At 39.2% G+C, this 25669-nt stretch overlaps 1 long non-coding RNA gene across 1 annotated transcript in view; it reads right to left on the bottom strand.

Moving 5' to 3' along the window:
* The window catches only part of LOC140513083 (uncharacterized), a 31215-nt gene extending 9658 nt beyond the window's left edge, over nt 1–21557 (bottom strand). Inside the window, exon 1 of the long non-coding RNA XR_011970060.1 lies at nt 21491–21557. This is a non-coding gene — a long non-coding RNA (uncharacterized lncRNA). The remainder of the gene's footprint in view (nt 1–21490) is intronic.
* Between the last annotated feature and the right edge of the window lie 4112 nt (nt 21558–25669).

Raw genomic sequence — 25669 nt, forward strand, 5'->3', positions numbered from 1 at the left:
TTATAGCAAATGAAGAAGTTTTGAATTCTGCAGATAAGTTTACTTACCTTGGCAGTATACTTTCCAGGAATATATACATTGATAATAAGGTTGATGCACGCATTACCAGAGCTAACTCAGTGTTTGGAAACTCCAAGTAAAGTGTGGAAGAGAGAAGTGGTATTAGTTTGTCTACCAAACTGAAGGTCTGTAAGAGCCGTTGTGCTAACATCATTGTTGTATACCTGTGAAAACTGAACAGTGTACCAGCGCCGCACCAGAAAACTAAATCGCTTCCATCTGAATTGTCTTAGGAAGATTCTGAAGATCACCTGGCAGGATAAGGTGCCAGATACTGAGGTGCTTTCTTGAACTAAACTGCTAGGCATTTAAACTCTACTGCAGGAAGTGCAGTTCCAATGGGCTGGCCATGTTATTCTAATTCTAAAAGCACACTTGCCTAAAAGACTATTTTACAGAGAATTCACACAAGGTAACTGCTGATATGGAGGTCAGAAGAAGAAATACAAGGACATTCTTAAGATCTCTCTGAAGAACTTTGGAACTGATTGCATGACATAGGAGACACTGGCACTAGAATATCCAGCATGGCATGCCCTTATCTAAGAAGATGCTGTGCTCTATGAGCAAAGTAGAATCAAAGTGAAGTAGCTCAAAAGAAATGTGAGATATGTAAATTTAATACCCCAAATATTCACATGACCTATTTGTATCCTACCTGTGGTAGAGCCTTCCAAGCTCACATCAGTCTGATGGATCACAAGTCAGACACACTGTAATTCAGCTTTAATATAGTAGTGTCATTTTTGTCCTCTTTGAGAATGAAGAACAACAACCAACCAACCGCATCTCATCTTCATGGTTTACTGGGACCAGAGCTTTTCTTTCAATAGACTGCACATGCTGTAGACACATCCCTCACTTTGTGGAATCTTTTCCCCATTCCCATTCCCACCACCATATCTTGAATGTTCCTGGCTGGAAATATCTAAATTCTGTAAGAGCTCTCTGCTTGTAACATCAAAGGTAAATACATGATAGGTAGAGAAATCAATATCAACCAATTATAAACGTTTATTAAGTGCAGATAGATAAGTGGATAGATAAATCAATATTAAACAAAAAACATGTATTAAGTGCAGATAGACAATATGGAAAACAGAGAAAACATGTATTAAGCATTTCATTTACAGAAGGCTGATAGAGACCCTGCTCTTCCCATTAATTAATTAATTAAGATACCTTCTATATCTTTCAGCTGCCTCAATCAATAGAGTGAGCAGGACTTAAGAGTTGCTAACATCAAAGCAGAGTGGCACAAAACTTGGTTTCAAGGGCACTCCTTCCTCTTGCCATGCATGGCTGAAGATCACTGGAATTAAATCTCAGGTGAGACATACACATGGTGGTATCTATTTCCTACCCTTTATTATCCCATCTTAGAAAATATCAGTTTCTGCCCTAGTTTGAGGAATAGGTAGTGTTGTTGTTCAGTTATTTCAGTCTTATTCTTCATGACCTTGCTTGGGGTTTTCTTGGCAAAGATACTGGAGTGGTTTGACATTTCCTTTTCTAGCTCATTTTACAGATGAAGAAACTGAGGCAAACAAGGTTAAGGTACTTGCCCAAGGTCACACAGCTAGTAAGTGTCTGGGGCCAGATTTATCTTCCTGACTCCAAGCCCAGCATTTTGTCCTTCATATCATCTACCTGCCCTTGAGGGATGGCTGCTGTCCTACAGTCCTTTCCTTCTTATCCATGTTGCTCCACCTTTGCCATCTGAGACATATAACTTTCCCTTATGTAAGTAAAATGCACAAAATTAAAGGGTATTGCTTTGAGCGTTATTAAATGGCTGATTTAATTCTTCTGCAAAGTCTCTTACCACACCCCCCCATATACCCTTCCTGCTCATGTTTTTCTTCTTGTTTTAATTACTATTGATTGTTATTATTATTTAATGGGGGGGGATGATAAAAAGAGCACTGTATGAGGAATCAGAAAATGTGGATTCTATACTGTCTCTGCCACTGATTTACCATGTAATGAACCTTTCTGTACCTGTTTTCTCATCTCTAAAGTTGAGATAATGCCTTCACCTACTTTAGAAAGACAGATTCCTACTCACTTTTATTCTCATGTCCAAGACACCAGGATAAATAGAGGGACCAACACAATGAAAACATTTTCCTCTGCTCTCTTGACACATCTCTGTTGGAGAGAGTGCAGTTGGTCAGAGGCTTCATCTACTATAGAGAGTCACTGAGAACCAACATGCAACACTTTACAAATGTGACCCATGTAATAGGGTATTTTCACAATCCCAATATTTAACTTTGGCTCATGAGCCAAGTCAGTGTCTTTTATCATCAACAGACTTTGGGCTGACCTGAGAACATTGCAACAAGCTATTCCCTACTCAGCATGGACTGTAAATTGCATGTAAATGATCCAATACTCTCTTTGACCATGGTTAATAATTCAGAGACAAGACATACAGAGATAAAGCCCTGAACCCCAAACCAACCCTAGAGTGATGGTTGCAATCATTTTATGAATTACACAGGAAGTCCAAATGTGTTTGCCTCCCCTCCTCCTCAAGTCAAGCACTTTCTCTAGATTCCATCGAAAGATTCCACCTTTCACAATAACATCTCTCAAGCAAGTCTTCCGCGTACATTCTTTTGCTTTCTTTTTTTTAAGTTTTATTGATAACATCATTTTATACCTCATTTACTGATAAAATCAGCATCACTGAATCCTTCCTTCTAACAAATAAAAACACTTCAGAAAAATGCAACCAAACAAATAACTGCATCAGAAAGAATATGCAATATTCCATGCCTGTAGTTCCCCACCTTTCTAGAAAGAGAAGGGAAGTATGTTTTATATGTACTGTTGTCAAGATTGGTCATTGCAATTAATTTAATTTCAGTTACTCTTTGTAGTGACAATGTGATATTCACAGTGCCTATGGCAGCCATGAATATCCCAGCACAATTCTGAATCATGAGATACAACAGACTTTCCACATGGAAGACAGAAACTAAACATTTATTCAGACACCAGAAAGCCAAATCCAGCGTAGTAACAAAAATCTATACACAATAAAAATGCTGAGGACATCATCATCCCCAAGTCTTCCCCCTGCGAGGCTTCCCACAAACCAGCTCCCTTAAACAAATCACAAGCAGACTCCCTTACACAAAGTCACAAACAATCTCTTTCACTCATGCTAGCCAGTTGCCTGCTTGCCTGCATCCTTCCTAGCTCTGACTGCTCTCATGACTAACTTCCTTTCAGTTCTGATCTAGCTCTACCTCTTCCTGTTCCACCCTTCCTTTTCTACCCATTCGGCTAGCTCTTCCCACCACAGGCTCCATGTGACTCAGACTTCTATGTGACCCAGGAAGATCACGTGGGCCTATTAATGAATGGGAAAGATCTTCCCATTTAAATTACCATTACATTCTTTAGTATTGTTTTCATCCCAAATATATATATATTTTAAGTGTTCTTTCAAGAAATGTCAAGTCTCCAGAAAAATTGTCCTGGAACTGTATTCCTCACTACAACCCCTTATTCCAATCTACAATTTATTCCCTTTTCTCTTGGTCTTTGTCATCTGCACAGCTTTGCTTGTAATCTGATGCATAGTGGCACCTTCTGCCCCTAAGATATATTTCCTGGGAGACTTTTCTTCCAATGACCAATTCTGGTAACAGATATGACAAGGAGTTTGAATAGCATTACTTTTATGTGAAACCAGCAAACTATGTCTTCTTTCACGTTTTCCAGTTTTTCTCAGGTTGATCATAGATTGATAGACTTTTGGACCTAAATGGGAGATCACAAATAACCCAGTCCAAAATTTTCATTTTACAATGATAAAATTGGCATCCAGAGAAAGCAGGAGACTTGCCTAAGGTCATGAAATAACATGCTGGCAGCTGATGAGGTGAAGAGTAGTGGGAAGGCATGAAGATGTCTAGTGTGGAGGGAAAACAGGAACCATAATCATTTTGTGAAATCTCGATGGACTAACGATATAGAAATCTTCCAACCACCTAATGGGCTAATAGTACAAAGTTCCCATTCAAGGAGAAATAAAATAATAAACTCTACTTGGATGTAGTAAAGCAGATGGTCTATTGTAACTGTTGTAACAGCTATTTGCTGTCCTTCAATAAGAGATACCTCCACTTTTGTCTAAATGGATTTGCTGTCTCCTGTCCTTGAATAGGAAATGTCTTCTCATTCTAATAAAAAAAAACCTACCAGTTGCATGGCTAAGACTCCCACAAAAGTCCCATTTACCTTGGCTGATTCATCCTTTCTTTACCCCTCCCTCTTCTGTGTATTTCTTATGTATTGTGTCTGTAGAAGACTACTGATTGACTTTGTATTCTAAATGGACCTGAAAAATTATAAAAACCAAATTAATACCTCAGAAAATAAAAATTGAATTTCAGCAAGAAAAATTTTTCTTAGTCTGATTATACATTCTTTGCTTTCAGTTTGGCCTCCTATCTTTGACTTACGGTTATCCCTCTTCCCCCTACCCTGCCCCATTCTGAGAAGTATAGGTCTCCCAAAAGGTTCTACTCCTCTCAGTCAAGAGAATTCCTCCACATTAATCAGGATCAGTCGTGGGAAATCCCAGAACTATCAAAAGACTAATAATAAACTAAAGTTCTACAAGCTAATGATTTTTTAAACTATTAGTAAAGCTGGTCAATATCCAGGCTTTATGATTTAGGTGGATTTCTACAACAGGATGAGAGCCATTGGGTCAACAACTTTTTTTGGCATCCTGCTAGATACAGAGTCCTGCCTATTCTGAAAGCAGTTATTTATTCATGTTAATTATTAATGTCATCTCAGTCATTTCATCTTTCTTGATGGGGTTCAGATAGAAGCAATCCTGGAACAATTACTATGCTGGTATTGTTCATTATATTTAATGTTCTAAGAATAACTGCCTTTGGTAGTTGAATCCAAGTATTGGGATGTAGGCTCACCCTCTACAGACCCACTGAAAGCATCCTTGGCACAATCTCATTTGCAAATAGGACAACAGGGATCATCTGTACCTCGTCCTGTGCCCACATGATATTGATTGCCTCTGCTATGTCTCTATATTTTGAAATATCATAGTTATTATTAATATTTAGAAACCTGAAGACCATCTTTCCTCTCTCAAGCTCTGGACAATTTCAACCCTCTCACAGGCACAGAAAATTTAGTAATCATTTTTTCTCCCAATGAAGAGAATCTTATGCAAAAGCACCAGACTTGAATTCTGGGTTATATTTACATAGATAGATACATAGATCTATAGGACAGGATAGATAAGAAGGATATGGAGAGAAAGAAAGAGACAGACAGACAGACAGACAGACAGAGAGAAGAAAAATGACAAGAAGAAGAGGAGGAGAAAGAGGAAACAAGTTATTTATTAAGTTTACTACTACATGGTAGGCACTGTGCAAAGTACTTTACAAAGATGAGAGAGAGAGAGCATTTATTAAGCCCTTACTATGTGCCAGGGGTGTATAGGGTGTTCTGAGAGGACTAGCACCTCTAGTATGAAGGCTTATGAATCCTTTTTCAAGGCTGCTCATCCACCTTTGGTGTCCACTTTGCACTCACCTCTCACCTATGACTCCAAGAAGCTGTAGCATGCACAGTGACCACACCCCTGTAAATTGTCTCAGCAGATGGGCTAAACCAGGTTGAGGGTAAGTGACAGGTCTTAAATTCATCAGTTAGGGGTATGTCTACCCCAAGCATGTAAAGACTTCCCCCAGTGGAATGGGGCAAATGAGAACAATTTGTTCCAATGGCCATGAAGATGGCAGGAGCAGGCACTGTGGAGTTTGGTCAGGCATCCAAGATGCCAAGGTTGTCCACTGCACCCTGGGCCACTCTGACGTTTTTCTTGCTACTGGACTCTGATGACTCTGAAAGAGAGAGCAAGACTGACAGCTTTGTGCAGTTCTGCCTCACTTAAATCCAATTAATGCACAAGTCAAGACATCACCCTGTCATATCACTGGTCCTCTTCAAAAACAAAGGACAAACAACAACTATATGCCAGGTCCTGTGCTAAGTGTCTGGTGATACAAATAAGGACAAGAAAAGTGGTCCCTACCTTAAAGAAGCTCATGCTCTAATGGGGAAAAACAACATATGAAGGGATTCTGGGAAGGGCGGAGTTGAGGTTGGAGTCAAGGTATTAGTGCAAGGCATAGAGAGGAGACTGAAGGAAATGGCAGTAGTAGAGACCCAGCAAGACAAGGCAAAAGGCTGACCCTATGGGATGTGGGAGGAACCAGGGGTGTGGTGGAGAGGGTTGAGAAATAGAATTCTGTTACTATGGTTGCTAATTTTATTCTCATCTCTTTTAGTGGAATACAGATGGAAACAGTCCTGGGAAAATTCTGTCTTGTTATGCTTCCGTAGCACAAGTTAGCACAGTAGGTGTGACTGAGATAATACACACTATTGCCAACTAGGATTTCCTTTCTTCCAGAGACATCAGTGAAATTCAAAATCAAGCACTTGGAGCTCCAGGAGCCTACATTCAGCACCACCAATCACTTGTCCCTCTCCCACCAATAGGCAAGCTTATTCACAGGTGGCAGACAGATAGATTCCATGTATAAGAGATGAAGTGGCATCCCTGCTTCAGGATGATCTTTCCAGCAGGAAAAGAGATTGGCCATCTGAGCCAACCCCCTGGCATCTATCACAAGTTCCCAGGTAGAGCCTCCCATCCCTGCAACCCAGCTGGAGAAAGAGAACCTACAGGTGTCTAGGATCATGCTAAACACCTAATTGAAAAATCTACTTCTCTGTTTTCCACTTTCACCACAAATTCCATCTCTCTTGCAGTCTAATTTCTTACGAAAAGTGAATTTTTTCCGAAAGTATAAGGTTATTTAAGGGGCTGAAAGTTGAAATTTTTGCCACAAGCTTCTTTTCATTCCAATGTCCCCCTCAAGCCCCTCCCCACATGAAAATGGTTTTTTGAAACCAATGCAGTCTTTCTCCACTTTGGCCTTGTGGGAGAGGGAGGGAGTTTTGGACAGGGAAACAAAGAAAGAACAAGGATCTGTCAGCTTCTCCCTCTAACCTCTCCTCCCTTTCACAACCTTTGGGGATTAAGAAAAGGCTTCTCTGAAGGCAAAATGGATACAAAGAGCCCTTGGAAAACAATATTGTCAGTGTTGGGAGATTTCTTTAATAATATTGGGCCAGAGTCCAGGAGATAATGGCACCCAATGTCCACTGTTCTCACACATTCCGTATCAAATTGTATCCACTTACTGAGGAGGAAAAAAGAGTAATGTTGTACAGGATTCAGGGGACCGGGGTTCTAGTGGTACTTTGGCTGTCAACTAGCTGTGGGACCTTGGGCAAGTCTGAGCCTCAGTGTCCTCACCTGGAAAAATAAGGGGGTCAGACTAGATGGTCCCTGGGGCTCCTTTGGGTTCTCGGTTTCTGGGGCTTTTATTTTCAGCAGTCTGCTCCACTCCTTTGAGCACCAAACTGTGTGTTACTGTCAGAGACTGAGCATTTCATGTTTAAAATTGTAATTGTGTTCAGAGGAAAAGAAATAGCATAAACTTCTGGAAAATTCAAGGCTAAAAAATAGCTGTATTCAGAATATGTGAGGGCAGGAAGGAACCTCAGAGATTATTTTCTCCAGTTTCCTCATTTTACAGATGAGGAAACTGCCGTACAGAGCCTGGGTTTAACAGCTGGGTAACAGAGCTAAGGATGTCTGGACACCTGGGTTCTAACTCCCAATCATTTTCCTATAAATCAAACTTTCTTTGCCTATGCTCTGCTGTTGTCTGCCTGTTAGAATGGAAACTCACTAAGGAGTAAGGACGGCTTTGTTCTTTTTATTGGCATCCCTTAGTCAGTGCCTGGAACATAGTAGGTGCTTAATAAAGACTTGTTGATTGATTAATTCACTGGTTCCAAACTAACTGAAGCTTTTGGAGATGAAGTGACTAAAGACTCGTAAGTATCACACAGCTGAGGCACCCAGTGGTTAGTGCACTGAACCTAAAGTCAGTCCTGAATTCAAATGGGGTCTCAGACACATAGGAGCTCTGTGACATGGGGCAAGTTACTTAAATTTTGTCTACCTCAGTTTCTGCATCTATAAAATAGGGATAATAAAAATACATGCCTCTCTGAGTAGTTGTGAGGATAAAATAAGATAATATTTGTAAAGCACTTCACAAACCTAAAATTGCTATTAATAGCAAGTAATATTAATACAGAAAATAAATAATTAAATGATGCAATCATGCTTTTAAATAGAATAGAAATATGTTTATAAAACAAGGAATCAAACAAACATTTATTATGTGTGCAAAGCACTGTGCTAAGCACAGAATATGCAAAAAATGAGTGCAGTGCAGGAAGGAAGACAAGGTCTCTCCCTGGCCCATTATACCTGGGCTTCAAAGGGCTGTGGGCTTTTGTAGGAATCCATTGAACATGCGCACATGCTTTGGAACTTACAGCTGTGAAGTCAGAGTGGTTATCCTTCCTCTAAACCAGGGCTTCTTAAACTTTTTCCTCTTGTGACCCCTTTAGCACTTCTTAAACTGTGAGTCATGTTCCCCTATGTCTAGACCTGTGATTTCTGCACAAATTCACACAATTTTGCAAGCTCACATGCTCCATAATGCTTACATCAGCAGAAAGGAGGTGGTGAGTCATTGAAAAGAGACCCATTTCACAGAGCAGATTCCAACTCAGAAATCTTGTCAGAGCTTTTCTTTCCATGACACAAGACAAAAGTCCCAAATACAGAGTTGGTGCTAATATGATATGAACCTCCAGTTCACAACTGATTTCCACACGAATGGTGGATTATCTCAGGAATCTGCTCCAGACCCCAAGGTTGATTGGAACTTGAAAATACACTAATATGGTGGAAAGAGCATGCTGCATGTGGTATCAAAGGCCCTGGGTTCAAATCTCAGCTCCTCTACTTTCTAACTCAGGCAAGTTGAGTAATTGTTTAGGCTTCAGTTTCCTCACCTATAAAATAAGAGAGTTGGAGTAGGTAATCTCTAAGGTATCTTCCAACTCTAAGTCCTATGGTCCTATGCATCTGAACACCAGTCTTTTCCCCTCTATCTCCTCATGAAACATTCCCTGTCTTCTAATCCCTTTCCTTCAAGGCAGTGCTGAGAAACTAAATAGTTATCTGGATAAATGAACTAGCTTGTTACTGCTGTTCAGTGTTTCAGTCCCTTCTGACCCTTCATGACCCCATTTAGGGTTTTCTTGGCAAAGATGCTGGAGTAGTTTGCCATTTCCTTTTCCAGATCATTTTACAGATGAAGAAACTGAAGTAAATAGGGTTAAGTGACTTGCCCAGGGTCATACAGCTAGTAAGTGTCTGAGGCCAGATTTGGACTCAGGAAGATGAGTTTTCCTGACTCTAGGTCTGGCACTCTATCCACTGTACCACCTAGCTGCCTAAATCAACTGATGCTAGGATATTAATGCAAGATTGTAGGCTGGCCAGTTACCCACTTACCCAGGTTAAAAAAAAATTACATTTTAAGATTTACATTTACAGGGTCTACTAAAGACATAGTGATTTAACCCAAAGGAGTGATATCAATAAGTGGAAATTTTATCTAACTGGCCCTGTGTGTGTGTTCGTCTTTTGTTGCCAAAGAAGACCATGCCATCAGAGAAATAATGACATGACTTGCACTTGACTTTGTTTTTGAGTGAGGGAGGCTCACTTTCTCCTCCTGAGCCATCTGGATCCAGTGACCAGATATGCATTAGGATGACTGGAGATGACTCAGGATGAGGCAGTTGGGGTTAAGTGACTTGCCCAAGGTCACGCAGCTAGTGAGTGTCAAGTGGGGAGGTGAGATTTGAACTCAGGTCCTCCTGACCCCTACACTGGTGCTCTATCCACCGCACCACCTAGCTGCCCATCTACCATAGAAGAGCAGTAGAGAAGACCTTTAGGTTCAGGACCACAAAAATCACACTACATAAGACTTGTTTATACGTGAAATGTTGAAGGAGACACAAAAATGAATGACAAAAGCTATGTCCCCAAAGTGTAATGGATCCACCAGTCAACAAATGTATGACCATGGCAAGCCATTTAATGGCTCTGGGTCTGTTTTCTGAAGGTCAGATGTGATATTTAAAAAAATAACAAATTAATAATCAATAAATGACACAAAAATACTTTGTACCTATGGGCTGCTTCAGCAATGAATGCATGCTATTGATGTTCTTGTTATTGTAGGGGGTTGATCAGAGAAATTCCTTGATCAACTTGATGAACTGCAGAATATTCAGCCTTCGTTTGGGTTGTTAGTTATATGTACCTGATCATTTGGAAGTGGGATGATTGCCTTGGGCCGTTGTGGATGGTGCAAAGTTGAATTATTTCGTTTGGACTGCTTCAGGGCAGAGCTGTCCCTTTGTGTGAGTTCTATAACCTGAAATCTTTGTTCAGACTTGGCTCCTTTTTCACTCTTTCATCCCTCTACTGTTTTTTTTTCTTTCCTTTACAGAGATAAGACCAGAGAATAGAAGAGCTAAGAGTAGACTTAAGCCCCTGGGGTAAGGCATGACTCTTGTTCCCCATTGGGAGTTGTTAATGGCTGTCATAGAAAAGAGAGAGATGGGAACTGCATGTGCTTTCACCTACATATCCAGAGAAGAGAGTATTTAGATCCCCAGTTCCAGAATCCAACTATCTAGTGAGAGAAGAAATCCTATGCAGCACCAATCCAAAGGCTGCCTCTAACAGTCCCAACCTTAAGAATTCGGGCTGGAACCTTGTAGAGAAAAAAATGGGGAGTTATTAAATAGCATTATCCTTTGGGAAAAAAATGAGACTCTCAAAATCAGCTTTCTAGTAAATAAAGAGTGAATTCCTGTATAAGATCAGCCTCGGAGGAGGAAGGCAGGGAAAGTGGATGCCATACATCCTTCATCAGACAAATCCTCACTTTCCAGGTAAAGTGACAGATCACAAACACAACACGGCAAAACAACATAAAACAACAACTATAGATAATACTGAAATAGATAATATTTGAAAAATTGGACCAATTAGCATTCCTAAATGTGTTTGATTCTCCTCCAATGGATTTCAGCTCCTTATCATAGTACCATAAGGCTGGATGGATCTCTGGAATGAAAATGAAATTTATCAGAATATCCGAGGAATTACTTCTTTAGCAAGCCAAAATATATTTACATTTTGATTAAAGTTCAGACCACAGGGAATGTGAGTCTCTAGGTAGGGCAGTTTATTCATTTATCTATTCATCCATATACATATACATATGCATATTTACAAATTGAGAATTTCATCAGTAATATAAGGATATACCAGTTAGGAACTTCCTCTAATGATGCAGATATACAACTGAAAGTTTTAGAGAATTGCTTGGGGGCAATAAGGAAGTAACTTTCCTAGGGTGACAGAACCAGTAGGTGTCAGAGGTAAGACTTGAACTCAGAACTTCCTGACTTCAAGGCCAACTCTTAATCTACCATGCCACTCTGTTTCATGTGTGTGTGTGTGTGTATGTGTGCATTTCTCTGTGTACTTATGCAGCTAGGTACCACAGTGGTAGAGTTCAAATCTGGTCTCAAACACTTACCAGCTATGTGACCCTGGGCAAGTCACTCAACCCTGTTTGCCTCAATTTCTTCAACTACAAAATGAGCTGGAGAAGAAAGTTGCAAACCACTCCAGTATCTTTGCCAAGAAAACCCCAAATGGGGTCACAAAGTGTCAAACACGACTGATCCATAACAGCAATGTATACATATATATGATGTCCTAAAAAGTCATCCTATAGCTTTAAACTATAAAAGCTTATATATGCTGTATGTATATATATACATATAATATACATATTTTATATATATGTATATGAAGGTAAACTGTGCACAAAAATATAATACAAAGGAGAACAAAATCTAAAGGAAAGGTATAGGCGGGTTTCTCTGATAGTCCATTGGAGGGAGAGATCATTTCAGGCTGGGAAAATCAAGGAAGGCATTATGGAAAAGGTGACATCTGGGGTCAGTAAGATTCCAATAGATGAAATTAGGGAGAAAGGATATTCTGAGGATAGAGAACAGTCTGCTTAAAGGCCTTCAGAGGGGAAGAAAAAAGAACTCTGTTCAGAGAATCATAGGTAACCTAATTTGACTGCAGCATACACTCCATGGAAGGGAATCATATAAGATAAGGCTGAAAAATTTAGTTTCCCAGACAATCATTTCATAGTCTGTTAAAACTGAAAGAGACCTCAAAGGGTATTCAGTCCAGTCTACTCATTTGATAGCTAAGAAAACTGAGGTACAGAGAAAGTAACATCCTAAGTCCTGAAACTAGTTAGTTGCAGTTAAATTGGGGCTTGACTGTGAAGGAGAGTTCTTGTATGTAGGTGACCCCAATATCACCTGATCACTTAACCTTTGGAGGTCTATTTCCTCATCTGTAAAAGCAGGAGTATGGACCCGTTGATTTCTAAGGTCTTTTGCCAGCTTAAGGACTTTGTAATTTATTCCACGGGCAAAGGAATGCACAGGACTGTGGCATAAGCAGACCTTTGCCTTAGGAAGATTAGCACAGTTTGGACTAGAAAAGTGCATTGGGGATTAACCTTCTCCTCCCCTCCAACCCCCCACATACACAAAACCATTAAGAAGGGTTGTCAACACAAACAATTGTAAAGATGGGGCCAAAGTTCCGAAATGAGGTCAGTGCCCATTAGCTGGATACTGACTACAATGTCAAACTGAGTTTTTCCTTGATCAAACAAGGAAACCTATTGTCCAGGTCTCTCAACCCACAGGCAGCTCAAATGTTCGAGAGCTTCTCCCAAACAAAACCGAGCCTTTGGTTCTGCCTTTCATGTAGTAAATGGAAAGAAGGACAAGCAAGGGAGACCCCAGAAAACATGAACAGCTCTTGGCTGAAACTGGACCTTGTCTGTTCCATTTCCTGCTTTAGAAACTTTTAGAAAACAATTTTATATTTATTCTATCAAATCCTCTTTCTGTTCCACTGTAGATGCTACATTGTTTTAAAGAACTGCACACCATCTTCTCTGCATCGGAAGAAGAAACATGTCCTTGAATCATCTGAGACTGGTAACAGAGAACAGAAATAGGCCATGTATACCAGGAGGAGAAATATAAAATCTTAGCACCAGAGGGATAGAGAGTGGACCTACAATTTCATTGGTGTAAGGAATCCCTGAGAGAGGAAATCCTGATTAGCACCTTTTCTGCAATTTATACTCCTACCTAGAACATTAAGAGATCAAGTGACTTGTCCTGGGTCACCCAGTCATCATGTCAGAGCCAGGACTTGAATACAGGTCTCTTCCTCACTTAAAGACCTGCTCATGATGCACTATATCGGAAAAATAGTGGCTGGCATTTAAAAAGCACTTTAGAGTGTTCAAGATATTTTCACATACATTATCTTTCTTGATCCTCACAACAGCCTTGGAAAGAAGGTAGCATAGGTATTCTTATTGAAACCCACAGGATGCTCAAGTTCACACCAGCAGGAAAAAGGCAGAGTTGTGATTTAAACCCAGATCTCTAATCATGTACTCTTTCCACTATATGGCATTAGCCATGTTGTTTCCATTACATGGCACATTGCTTCTATGGCATTTTGTTTACTGATGTTTAAAATGAGGGAGTTGACTAGATGATATTGACCTTCCATATTGTACTCATTACCCCCATTTCCTTGTCTCCCACTGACGTCAATCGATTGAAATCTGGCCTCTGATCCCATCACTACATTGAAAGTTTTCACTCTTTAGCATTACCAGTAATTCCTTAGATGCTGGATCAAATACCTTATATATTTTTTTCTTCTGTGTCCTCATTCTTCCTGACTTCTCTCGAGCTTTTGACATTATCTACTATCCTTTCCTCCTGAACTTTGACATTATTACTGTCCCAGCTCTCCTACCTGTCAGACAGCTCTTTCTCAGTCTCCTTTGTTGGATCTGCTCCTGTTGATTATGTGTGGGCATCCCCTACTAACTCTGTCCTGGACCTTTTCTCTATGTCCATTCTCTCCATTGCTGGTTTCATGGATTCACTTCTCATCCCTATATAGATGACTCCCAGATCTATATGTAATGCCCTATTCTGTCTCCTGAACTCCAATCTCATATCATCAATGACTTGCGAAGCTTCCCCACCTGGATATCCCGTAGGCATCTCCAACTCCAAATGTGCAATCAGAACTCTTACAATTCCCCTAAAACACACTTTTCCTCCAAAATCCCCTATATCTGTTCAGGGAACCATTATCTTTCCAGTTAACCAGTTTCACAGACTTGGAGTCACCATCTTTCACTCTTTGTCCTTCTACCCTCATATCTAATGAATAGGGTCCCTCATGCCACAAATAAACAGACACCCAACAACCAGGTTTATCTATAGGTGTTTATGAAAAATAATATTAAAACCAGCAAATGTAGTCTTGATCAGAATAAGTTTTTAAACCATAAACAGAAGTAAAACCTGGGTGGTTTCAAAAAGGGAAGAGGAAAAAAGGAGAAAGTGCCCTTTTCTCTTGACTAGCTTTCTTTCTGTCAGTGTTCTGATACAGGATAAAGCACCTACAATAAGAAATACACATACTTCCCAGCTTGTCCGTTTAGAAGTCATCCTTCATAATCTAAAGAAAGGAGCTACAAAGGGTTCACATGTTTCTGGTACCATGGTCCCTACTAACATGGGATGCTGCCACTGTTCCCTTCCTTTCTCCTTCATAGTCTTGCTGTGGCTGTGGGAGAAAACCACCTGTCCAAGGACTTTTCTCAAGTCAGTTTCCTTTCTTCCCAAACTGTGGAACTGCAAATCCCTAGGAATTTTTGTGGCCAGCTAACCCCTTTCCAAGGATTGTTATAGATATATAGATAGATATAATATGTATAATTATATGTATATACACACAAATACATATATACATATTACATGTACATGAAATATATATATTTTTGATCCCTTACAATATCTGTGTGTATATACATATATGATTTTTCATTTCTTCCCCCACTATTCTTTGTATATCTCTCTCTTATTTTCTGAGCCTTTCTTTTCCCTTTTTTCATCTCCCCATTTTGAAGTCTCCATGGGCATGTGTTAGGATCTCACAGGCACTCTTCCATTACACTTCACAAACATTTATTGATATAACACTGTCTCTTCACTCTTTCTGCCCCTTCCCTGTTGCTCAGGGCTGCAGGGCTTTTGCCAGTAAGGAGTGACCAGAGGATCAGGATACACCTAGCCTACAGCTCTAAAGGTTAAAAAAGGCTATCGGTGTAGAAGAGGTCATAATGAATTAAGTTAGTTTCTAGAATAGAACAGGTTTCTTCAATCATGTGTGACAGTAGATTCTGGTATAAGAAAATCTTCAAACCTAGTCCACAGGCGTTGGGTCTGTGACAACCACCCCCATCAGTAGAGTAATAGTAGCTTCTCTCCAGTTTCCTGATCTACAAACTGCCAATCAGGTTCCCTTCAGATCAGCCTGAACTTATGCTTAGCTTCAGATCTGGAGACTCAACTCAGGATGTCAGGGGATGAGATATACCCAGAAGACAGGCAACATGAGGAATCACTCCTTGATTCCTATCTCTGTCTCCTTAGAAATTCAGATTTTCTAGGACCCTTAGGCCTATAGGGAACAGGATCTATGATGGAACTACTCAGGATCTCTGGGAGATATGACTCTCCCTATATGTGGCCCATCCTAGAAAGATCAGGCCTTCAGAAAGTAGTCAAATCAGCAACACTCATTTAATAAGCTTGCCTTATTTCTCATAAAGTAACAGCCTTGTCCTGTGTTGTGTAAACTGACTAGAAAGAGCAACCTTGGAGTTACTTAACATTGGCCCACAATGGCCACTGATAATAAGGCTGTCTCCCTACATGGTGTAATCTACCCCTTGAAATCACAAACTTTAAAAAAGTGGGTAATAATAGGATAATGGCGACTGTGTATTAAGGTAAGATACTGCAGGAATGAAGTAATAGGACCTTGTAACTGAGAGGAAAGGATTCTGATTCCAGTCAGGACAAGATATTGCATGGAGCGGAAAGGTCAATATTTACATTTTTTCAAAATGGTATTTGATAGGGAGCCACTGTTTGCACCCTTGATGCTTAAAGATGAGCACATGTAATAACAGGCTACCGCTTAGTGTGAGGAAGAGACATTATGATTGGACACACTGTGGCTCTCTCAGCTCCCTCCCCCTTTGTAAACTAAAAATCAAGATTGAGCATTTCCCAAGAGTTTTCACCTGCAAATTATCCCACTTAGTATATAGTGGACAAGCTTGAATGATGCAATAGCTCACCACTTAAAGAAATAGAGCTTTAAGGTTTACCTGCAACAATTCTATAAAATAGCTAGTGAATATATTGTAATCCCCATTTTTCAGATGAGGGTACTGAGGCTAAGCTAGGAAAAGTGACTTTTCCATGGTCACATGGCTAGGAAATGTTTGACTTGAATGAACCGAACTGCTTGATCTTAGAGGTAATTCCTGACTCCAAGTCAAGGATGTCGCTGCTGCGGCCGCTGTGGTTGTTGTGGTTTTTCCTATGACACAAGGTTTAAGCAGCGTGAACTTTAAATTTGGAGGTTTCAGAATCTCCATGTACTGTGATTTTGATGAGAACTCTAGCACTAAGTAGCTTGGGGTGCTATTTTTTTAAATGGGGTCATTTAGTAAAATGTAAATGTTGACTTTTCCTCTTGCTGCAGCCTATAGAACATATTAATAGCATTAGCTTGAGGAGTCTAGCTGAGAAATAATCCTATGATCCTATAACTGTGGGGTACACAGCCAGTTTTATTAGACTCCTCACTATGAAAGAAAATCATCATAGAGGAATTATTTGATTCCACTTGACAAACATGTATTAAGCATATGCCACATATAAGGCATTATTCCAGGGAACTGTAATACCAAAAAATATTGAAATAGTCTCTGCCTTGAGGATTTTACATTTATACAAGAAAGCAAAAATTCCCCCTCTATCCAGTTGCTAAGGCTTTTGTCTTTCAGATTATCTTCCACTACTCTGTGTATGTGTGTGTGTGTGTGTACATGTATGTTATAGGTACCTCATTGTTTACATCTTCTCTACCTCATTAGAAAATAAGCTGCTTGAAGGCAAGGGCTCTTTGCTTTGGCTCCCGCAGCACTTAGCACAGTGCCTGGTACATGGCTGTTGGTGATGGTGGTGGTCCTTCATTTTTTTAAGAGAACCACAAGGTAGTCTTGAGTTGCCTGTGAATTGGATTTAAGTGAGGCAGAGTTGCACAAAGTTATCAGCCTCTCTCTCTGTTTCAGAGTCACTGAAGTTCAGTGGCCCAGGATGCAGTGGATGACCTTGGCATCTTCATTGTCTGACCAAGCTCTAAACACTCCACAGGGCCTGCTGTGGCAGCCTTTGTGGCCGTTGGAACAAGTTATTCTAACAGTTGTGAAGGTGGACACTAAATGTTCCAAAAAAGGTTTGACAGGCTCTCACCCCAGAGGTGCTGAGTCCCCCAGATACCCTACTAAGCACTAATACATACTCATTTGGTTTTTCTTGCCTTTTTAATCCCAGGCCTAGAACATACTAAGCACTTAATAAATGTTTGTTGGGTTATTGACTGATCTGTGCTTTGAAGAAAGCTATGGATCCTATGTGCTAGAGGTGAGGAGGGAAGTACATTCCAGGAAAGATAAATCATTCGAGACGAACTGTTGTGTAGAGAGAACATCTAGCACAGTTTGATTGGAATGGAAAGTATGTGAGGGTTTTAATATGAAATAAGACTGCAAAGAAAAGAGATATCCAGACTATGAATGACTTTAAATACTAAAGGGAGTTTGTATTTTATCCTAGAGGTAACAGGGAGTCACTGAGATATTTGAATAGGAATGTAACATGATCAGATACGAATTTAAGGAATATCAGGTTAGTAGTTTTTCAGAGGATGGTGAAGGAGGAGAGAGACGAAAGGCAATGAAACTACTCATTCATTTATTCACTCATTCATTTACCCAACTTTTTTTTTGATGAAGCAATTGGGGTGAAGTGACTTGCCCAAGGTCACACACTTAGTAAGTGTCAAGTGTCTGAGGCTGAATTTGAACTCAGGCCCTCCTGACTCCCAGGCCAATGTTCTATCTACTCAATAAGCATTTTAAAAATTTTTATTAATGTCTTTTGTTTTTTTGATAGCACCAAATTCTTCCCCAAACCCATTTCCTTCCCATTGTCATCCTATAAAACAAATAGTATTTTTAAAAAAGAAGAGGAAAAATATTACCATAACTTATCAATACCTTGAAGAAATCTGAAAATATATGTAATGTACAACATTTGTGGACCTCCCACCTCTAGTCTAAAAACCTGGATTAGAGATCTACATTTTACAAATAATGAGTATTTTCCTATAACTCTTATTTCAAAGCATGTCTCCTCTTCGTAATTTTGCAACATTCTCTTTTGATTTTGTGTGTGCATTTTGTGCATGTATTCTTATATCACTTCACTTTGCATCGATTTATCTTTCCAAGTTCTCTGTATTTATCACATTTATCATTTCATATAGCACAGTAATATCCCATTGTATACAACTTGTTTACCCACTCCACAATCTATAGACATCTACTTTGCTTCCATATCTTTGCTATTACAAAAAGGGGTGTGCATAGGGAATTTTTTCTTATCAATGTTTTCCTTGGGGTATAAGCCCAATAATAGAACCTCTGAGTTAAAGAGTATGGACAATTTAGTTAATTTATTTGCATACTTCCAATGCTTTCAAAATACTTGTACCAATTCATGGCTCCACCAATAATACATCAGCATGCTGATCTTCCCCAAACCTCTCCGACTGTATTTCCATCTTTTACCATCTTTGAAAATATGCGAGGTGAGAAGTGAAACCTCAGGTCAACGAGTATTTTTAAGTAACTCTATTACATGTTGATGAAGCTACTGCCGTAATCCAAATGAAAGGAGATGAGTGAACTAGGGGATCAGCCCTATGAGTAGGGAAAGAAAGGAACCGGTGCAGGGGAAGTTTGGGAACTGACAAGACTTGAAAGGTGAGATGGGGACTAAAGAGAGAATCACAAAGTCCTCCAAGAGTGTAAATCTGGAGGACTAGAAAGATGGCTGTGTAATATATAGATTACCATAGATCTATAGATAGACATAGAGATATATACATTGATGATTAATATATGTGTGTGTGTGTGTGTGTGTATTTGTGTGGGGTGTACATATGCACGTATTTATGTGTGTGTTTATATATATATACATATATTTATTATAGATACATATTCATATATACATACATGTATAAACACTTTAGTGTTATATACTCCATAGTATAGTGGTAGCTAGGTGGTACCATGGATAGAGATCTGGGCCTGGAATTAGACAGACCTGAGTTCAAATCTGACCTTAGGCATTTACTAGCTGTGTGGCCCTTCCTCAATTGTAAAATAGAGATAATAACACCCACCTTCCAGAGTTGTTATGAAGATTACATAAGATAATATTTGTAAAACACTTAGCACAGTGCCTCACATATAGTAGGTTCTTAATAAATGCCTACTTACTTGCTAGTAGATAAAGAACTGGCTTTGGATCCATAAAAACCTAGAAATCTACCTCTAACAAATACAGACTGTGTGACCCTAAAAAAGTCACTTAGTCTCCCAGTCATTTGGCAAATCTCTTAAAATAGAAATGTTGGAGAAGTTGCCTACCTGCTTTAGTTGATGTTTTTTCATGGGAGTTTTTGGTGGGGGTGAGGGGCAAGAGGGAAGGGGAAGATCAACACCAGTGAAATCACAGGTCTGGTTCCATGCCTACACTTGCGCACTTTTGGAAACATTTTCACGTCCTTTATTTCAAGACCTTTGTTGATGGAAGGGATATAGGTCTCAGATGGAAACTTCAGGCACACAGCTTACAACAAAGGTGATCTCATATCTACCACATCATTGACGTAACCAATATAGTGCAACTGCACTAATCTATCATTACCATAATGTTGCCAGACTCCTCTGCAGCATATTTTGAACTAGATTCCCTTACTTTTTCTGTTTCCTTTGACTCCTTGAGGGTTGGATATGTTATATTGAAACCTGTGATAATTATTCCCATCTTCTTCTTTACTTTCCTTCTGGAGAACAGGGTTGGCTATAGTTTCAATCACCAACGGTCTTGTAAGGAAACTGAAGTCCCAATGGAGGTAAGGTCATGTAAGGAGTTGGTGGAGGAACCAGCACAAGAACATGAGACTCCTGAATTTCATTCTAGTGCTCTTTCCCCTAGACAATGCTGCCCCTTGATCAGCTTCCTAATGGATGCCATATTGTGCTGTGGTTATTGTGGATGCTTCATAGAATGGCAAATGCATTTGCTATCAGTCTTCACCATCTTTCTAGCCCTTAGTACAAGATTGGATTTCCTAGGTCACATTCGTTGATTGTATGAGAAAGTTGGCTTCATGCCAAAAGCTGAAAAACTGCAAATTATATGTGGTACTTGGGAAAGTTAAGTAACTACCAGGGGGTGACCCCCAAGGTGGAGAACATGAAATTGCAATAAGAAGGACTGAACTGAAAAGCTAGAAGCCAAACCCCCTGTCCTATAAGTTCAACTTGCTTGACCACTTTGTTCTTTCTTCCTTTTCTAATAATAATTCATGTATCTTTCTCCACATTCATACCCTTACTCCCCCTCCCTTTATGAGGGAGTTTTCTTTCCAACTGACCAGGTGGTAAAGTGATAATGGCCACACCTAGTTCACACAGTGACCATAATACCTTGGGGTCACTCATTTATTTTGCTGCCCAGAGAAACTCTGCTGAACGTTGTCTCTGCTCTGGGAAGTTGTTTAAATAAATCCATAACTTCTTTCTCTCCTTGGTACGTGAGCACTCTAACAGAAATCTCACTCTGGTGGATCAAGGAGTTCTAATTCTGTCTCCCTTCCAGGTCTTTGCCAATCTCTACTATAAACTTCACCACTGCCTCTAAATATCTAACAGAAACCGTTTAAGGATTATGGGAAGGCACAGAGGTTAATGACATAGATAGACCAACCACAAAGAAAAGCAGCAAGCCTGCTTTCTCTTTGCAGAAGCCATGGAAAGCAGGGTGGTGGATTGGAGTGGAGGGTGAAGAAGCATTGCACTGTGAATCGGAATGAGCCCCCTTACTGGAAGTCATCCGTTGTCTCTGCTCCAGATCACTGCCTACTTCTACATCTTTTCCCAGTCTAATTCGACTATGTACCAAACACTGCCACAAGTTTCTGCCCTCCACTCTCTGATACTCCAAGAGCAGAAGAAGATTTACATTCTGCTTATTCTGTCTTCAGGCTTACCTGGAGTCTATACTTTCACAATTTCTCTTGGTTGTCCTTCCTCCCACAGCACCTATTCACAATAGCTAGATAGAAAGAGAAATAGAAAGAAAGGAGAGAAAGAAAAATGGGTACACATATTAGACAGTTTGTATGTATATACACACATGTATACATTTGCATATGCATATATACAAAAACATATGTAATATATACATAAAATTCTACATATATATGTATATGAACTTTTAATAAGGTGAATTGACCATGGCACAAAGTTCCCAAAATAGTCCAGTACACACACACATACACACACACACACACACACACAAACACATACACACACATTTGCATGTATATGTATGAACTCAACAGTATTAAGAAGATAGAAACTGAGACTTTAGAACTTAGGAAAATAAAGCCTCATGCCCCTAAGTTAAATGAAAACATCTGACATATTTTGGGAGTCCATCTATAGCTGTGATTATTCCTCCTAGTAAGAAAGATAATAGGCCCAGATGGTGATCACTTCCTTTCCTGTCAATCAGAAATTTCAATCAATCCCTCAGGCTCTTGAAAGTCTCAAAGTGCAGAGAATAGCTGTGATGGTGGTTGTTCGGTGACTTTGTAAACATGAAAATTGTAGCTCTAAAAAGAAGAATGTGTGTGTGTGTGTGTGTGTGTGTGTGTGTGTGTGAGAGAGAGAGAGAGAGAGAATCTTAAACATCATGGGTGCCCGTGAAATAGGGATGAAGTTTGGAGAGGGTCAAATTTTGATTGTATATACCTCCAATTAACTACAGTTGTCCAAAATTTGAATAGTTTGCTTCATAAGTTAGTGAAGTCCCCATTCCTAGAGAACTTCAAGTGGAAGCTGGATGATTATTATCAGGAATGTTGTGTATACATTCATGCTTCCTATAGAGGTAATGTCAGATGATGTCTCAGGTCCTTTCAAATTCTAAGATTCCATACTTCTTCAGTACAAGGTATTAAGAGGTCATTGTTCAGCAGATTATCAAAGGATATAAAAACAATCATTAAAGAACAGAAAATATTAGAACATATTAGGTACATAATATGCCAATGCATGTGCCTAGGCAGTAGCCTAGTGTTTGATTACCTAGAGATTCCAGTTATTGGAGTAGGAACTCAGTATTTGAGAAAAACTTTTGGGAACTATACCCCAAAGAGATGCAAGAAAGAGAAAAAGTTCTTATCAGTACTAATAATATATTTAAAGCAGATGTTTTTGTAGTAGCAAAATTAGAAATTAGAAACTAGGGAGGTACCTAACACTCAAGGAATGGCTAAGCAAATCATGGTATATGAATGTGATGGAGTATTCTTGTACTGTAAGAAACGATGAAAGGGATAGTCTCAGAAAGATTTAGGAAGATTTATATAAACTGAAGCAAAGTAAAGTGAGTAGAACCAAGAAAAGAATTTACATAATAACCATGTTGAAAAGACAAAAAACTCTGAAGGATTTAGAAAATCTGATCAATACATTGACTAACCTTGATTCCAAAGGTCTCATGATGAAACCTCCTGACAAAGAGTTAATGAACTTAAAGTAAAGAATGATTTTTTTGTGTACATAGGCAATGTAAGAATTTATTTTGCTTGACTATACAAGTTTGCAATAGCAGTTTTATTTTTCTTTCTCAATAAGGGATGGAGAGGAGAAGAAGAAGATGGGTTTTCATTGATTAAAAAAATTCTGATTTTAAAAAATAAAAATTTAAAAACCTCACTTGATTGTATGTTATTCCTGCTGGCTATCAGGCTACAACTCTTCTCCATTTCATGACTAAATTCCTTAAGAAAGTCATTTACACTCAATATTTCTACTTCTCTTGTCCCTCTATTCTAGACCCTCTGTAATCTAGTTTGCAACCTCATCATTCAGTTAGGATTACTTTCTCCAAAGTTAGCAATAAGATATAATTGCCAAATTTAATGACTTTTTCTCAGTACTCATTCTTATTGACCTCCCCAAATCATTTCATAATGTTGATCACATTCTCCTCCTGAATACTCTCTTCTCTCTGCATTTTTATGAGACTGCTTTCTCCTGGTTCTCCTTCAGCTGCTCAGTTTTAGTCTACTTTACTGGTTCTTTATCCATGTCATGACCACTAATCATGAGTGTCCCCACCACTTTGGTCTGTTCTTCCTATTCTTTTCATTTTATACTGTCTCCAGTTGTCCTGATCTATATCTTGCCTCTGGACCCAGATGGTTCTGGAGGAGACAGTAAGGCTGATGACTTTGCACAGTCCTGCCTCACTTAAATCCAACTCACTTGCAAGTAATGATATCTCCTTCTTGATATCATAGTCCTCTTCAAGAAGGAAGGATGACAACAATCTCACTTGATAATTTCTTTAATTCCCAAAGTTTTAATTATGGTATCCTTGCAAAGTGGACAACTTGTTGACACTACACATGCCCCACCCTTTCCCATTTCCATTACTTTACTCAGATTGGTCTAGTGTTTCAAATGCTATACTCCCTCACCCCAACCACCTCTAGCCCCCTATTTGACTACTTGTTAAATTCTTGATAATCCTTTAAAAACTAAAACAAAAGCAAATACTACATGCTCCACAAAGCTTTCTTCTATCTCTCTCGGATGGTAAGGACTCTTCCCCATGGAATATCTATAACATTTGCTTTTATATCTCTCTAATCATGTAATATTGTATATTATAGTTATTTCGTGTTTGTTTCTTCTCTCCTAGATTTAAAATTACATAAGAACATGGATGGTGTCTTTTCTAAACTTTCAATTCCTTTTATCCAAAGCAGTGCTCAGTAAGTGTTTGATAAATATTTGTTTAATTAAATTCAAGTTGATCTGAACCCTAATCTTCACAAAATTACAAAGAGCACTGGACTTAGAGTTGGAGGGCATGAGTTTTAATCCTGTCTCAGCCACTTCATATATGTGACCTCAAGCAATGACCCAACCTCTATGGGTCTTACTTTTCTCATCAGTAAAAAGAGCAGGTTAGACTAAAGGATTTCTAAGGGTACTTCCACTCAGACTAGGATATTATGATCCTATGCCAAGGGGACACTATAGCAAAGAATATAGCATGCTAGCCTTGGAGGCAGGAAGATGTAGGTTCAAATTCTGCCAGAACATGCAGCTGTGGGTCACTTAACTTCTCAATGCTCCAGGCAACACTCTAAGACTACAAGTTCAAGTCAATTCAATACACATTTATTAAGCACCTATTATGGAACTGTGCTAAACTGTGCTAAATTTGGGGGATAAAAAAAGTGGCAAAAGATAGTTCCTTGTGCACAGCAGAAAACAGAAGAAAATCTAGAAGGAAGCAAAGAAAATCTGGATAGTTTTGAAAACAATGTAGTATTTATTATATAGATTTTCTTGAAATAGAAATGCATTGTTTTATATTGAATTTTCTCATTTTCTGTTGTGTACATGGAAATTTTTTTTTCTAATTTTGTATTTAAGTTTAAAATGAATAAAAAATTTACAAAAAAAAGATAGTTCTTGCTCTTATGGAGTTTACCATCAGATGGGGGAGACAAAAGTGCAAATAAATATATACTAAGCAAGCTAAATACAGGATGAACAGGAAATCATTAAAAGAGGGAAAGCACAGGAACTGAGTGATTAGGGAAAGATTCTTGTGGAAGATGGAGTTTTAGTTGGGACTTAAAGGAAGCCAGGGAAAATCTTTGGAATGCCAAGTGGCACAGTTGAAAAAGGATTGTCTCTAAAAGTCAGAGGACTAGGGTTTAAAGTCTGCTTCTGACATTTACTGTCTTTGTGTAAGCGACTTGAGCAACAAATTTAACTTTCCTAAATCTGTTTCTTTATATTGTGAGAAATGTGCCCACTTGAAACAAAGAACAACAGTCACTGCGAAGCCGGGAAAATTCTCAACTTATTTTAGCTAATTATTCTACATTCCTAGTGAAGGTCACACTCCCTAATGGAGAGGACACTTGCTCAGACAGATGCAACGCTTTTTGTATTGTTACCAATTTGAATTTCCCACCTTGCTCTTCATTGGCTGGATATAGCTTCCTGAACCTCCCACTTCATGTTCTCCTTCCTGATAGGCTCCCCTTCAAACAGTTCATTAAGCCTGCATACAAGCTTCTGACCTTTTACCTCAGCAGAAGCCTGGCTCTGCTAGGTAATGATTTTGATTGGAA

Source organism: Notamacropus eugenii, chromosome 1, assembly GCF_028372415.1.
Source record: "Notamacropus eugenii isolate mMacEug1 chromosome 1, mMacEug1.pri_v2, whole genome shotgun sequence".
In the NCBI taxonomy this organism is placed as follows: domain Eukaryota; kingdom Metazoa; phylum Chordata; class Mammalia; order Diprotodontia; family Macropodidae; genus Notamacropus; species Notamacropus eugenii.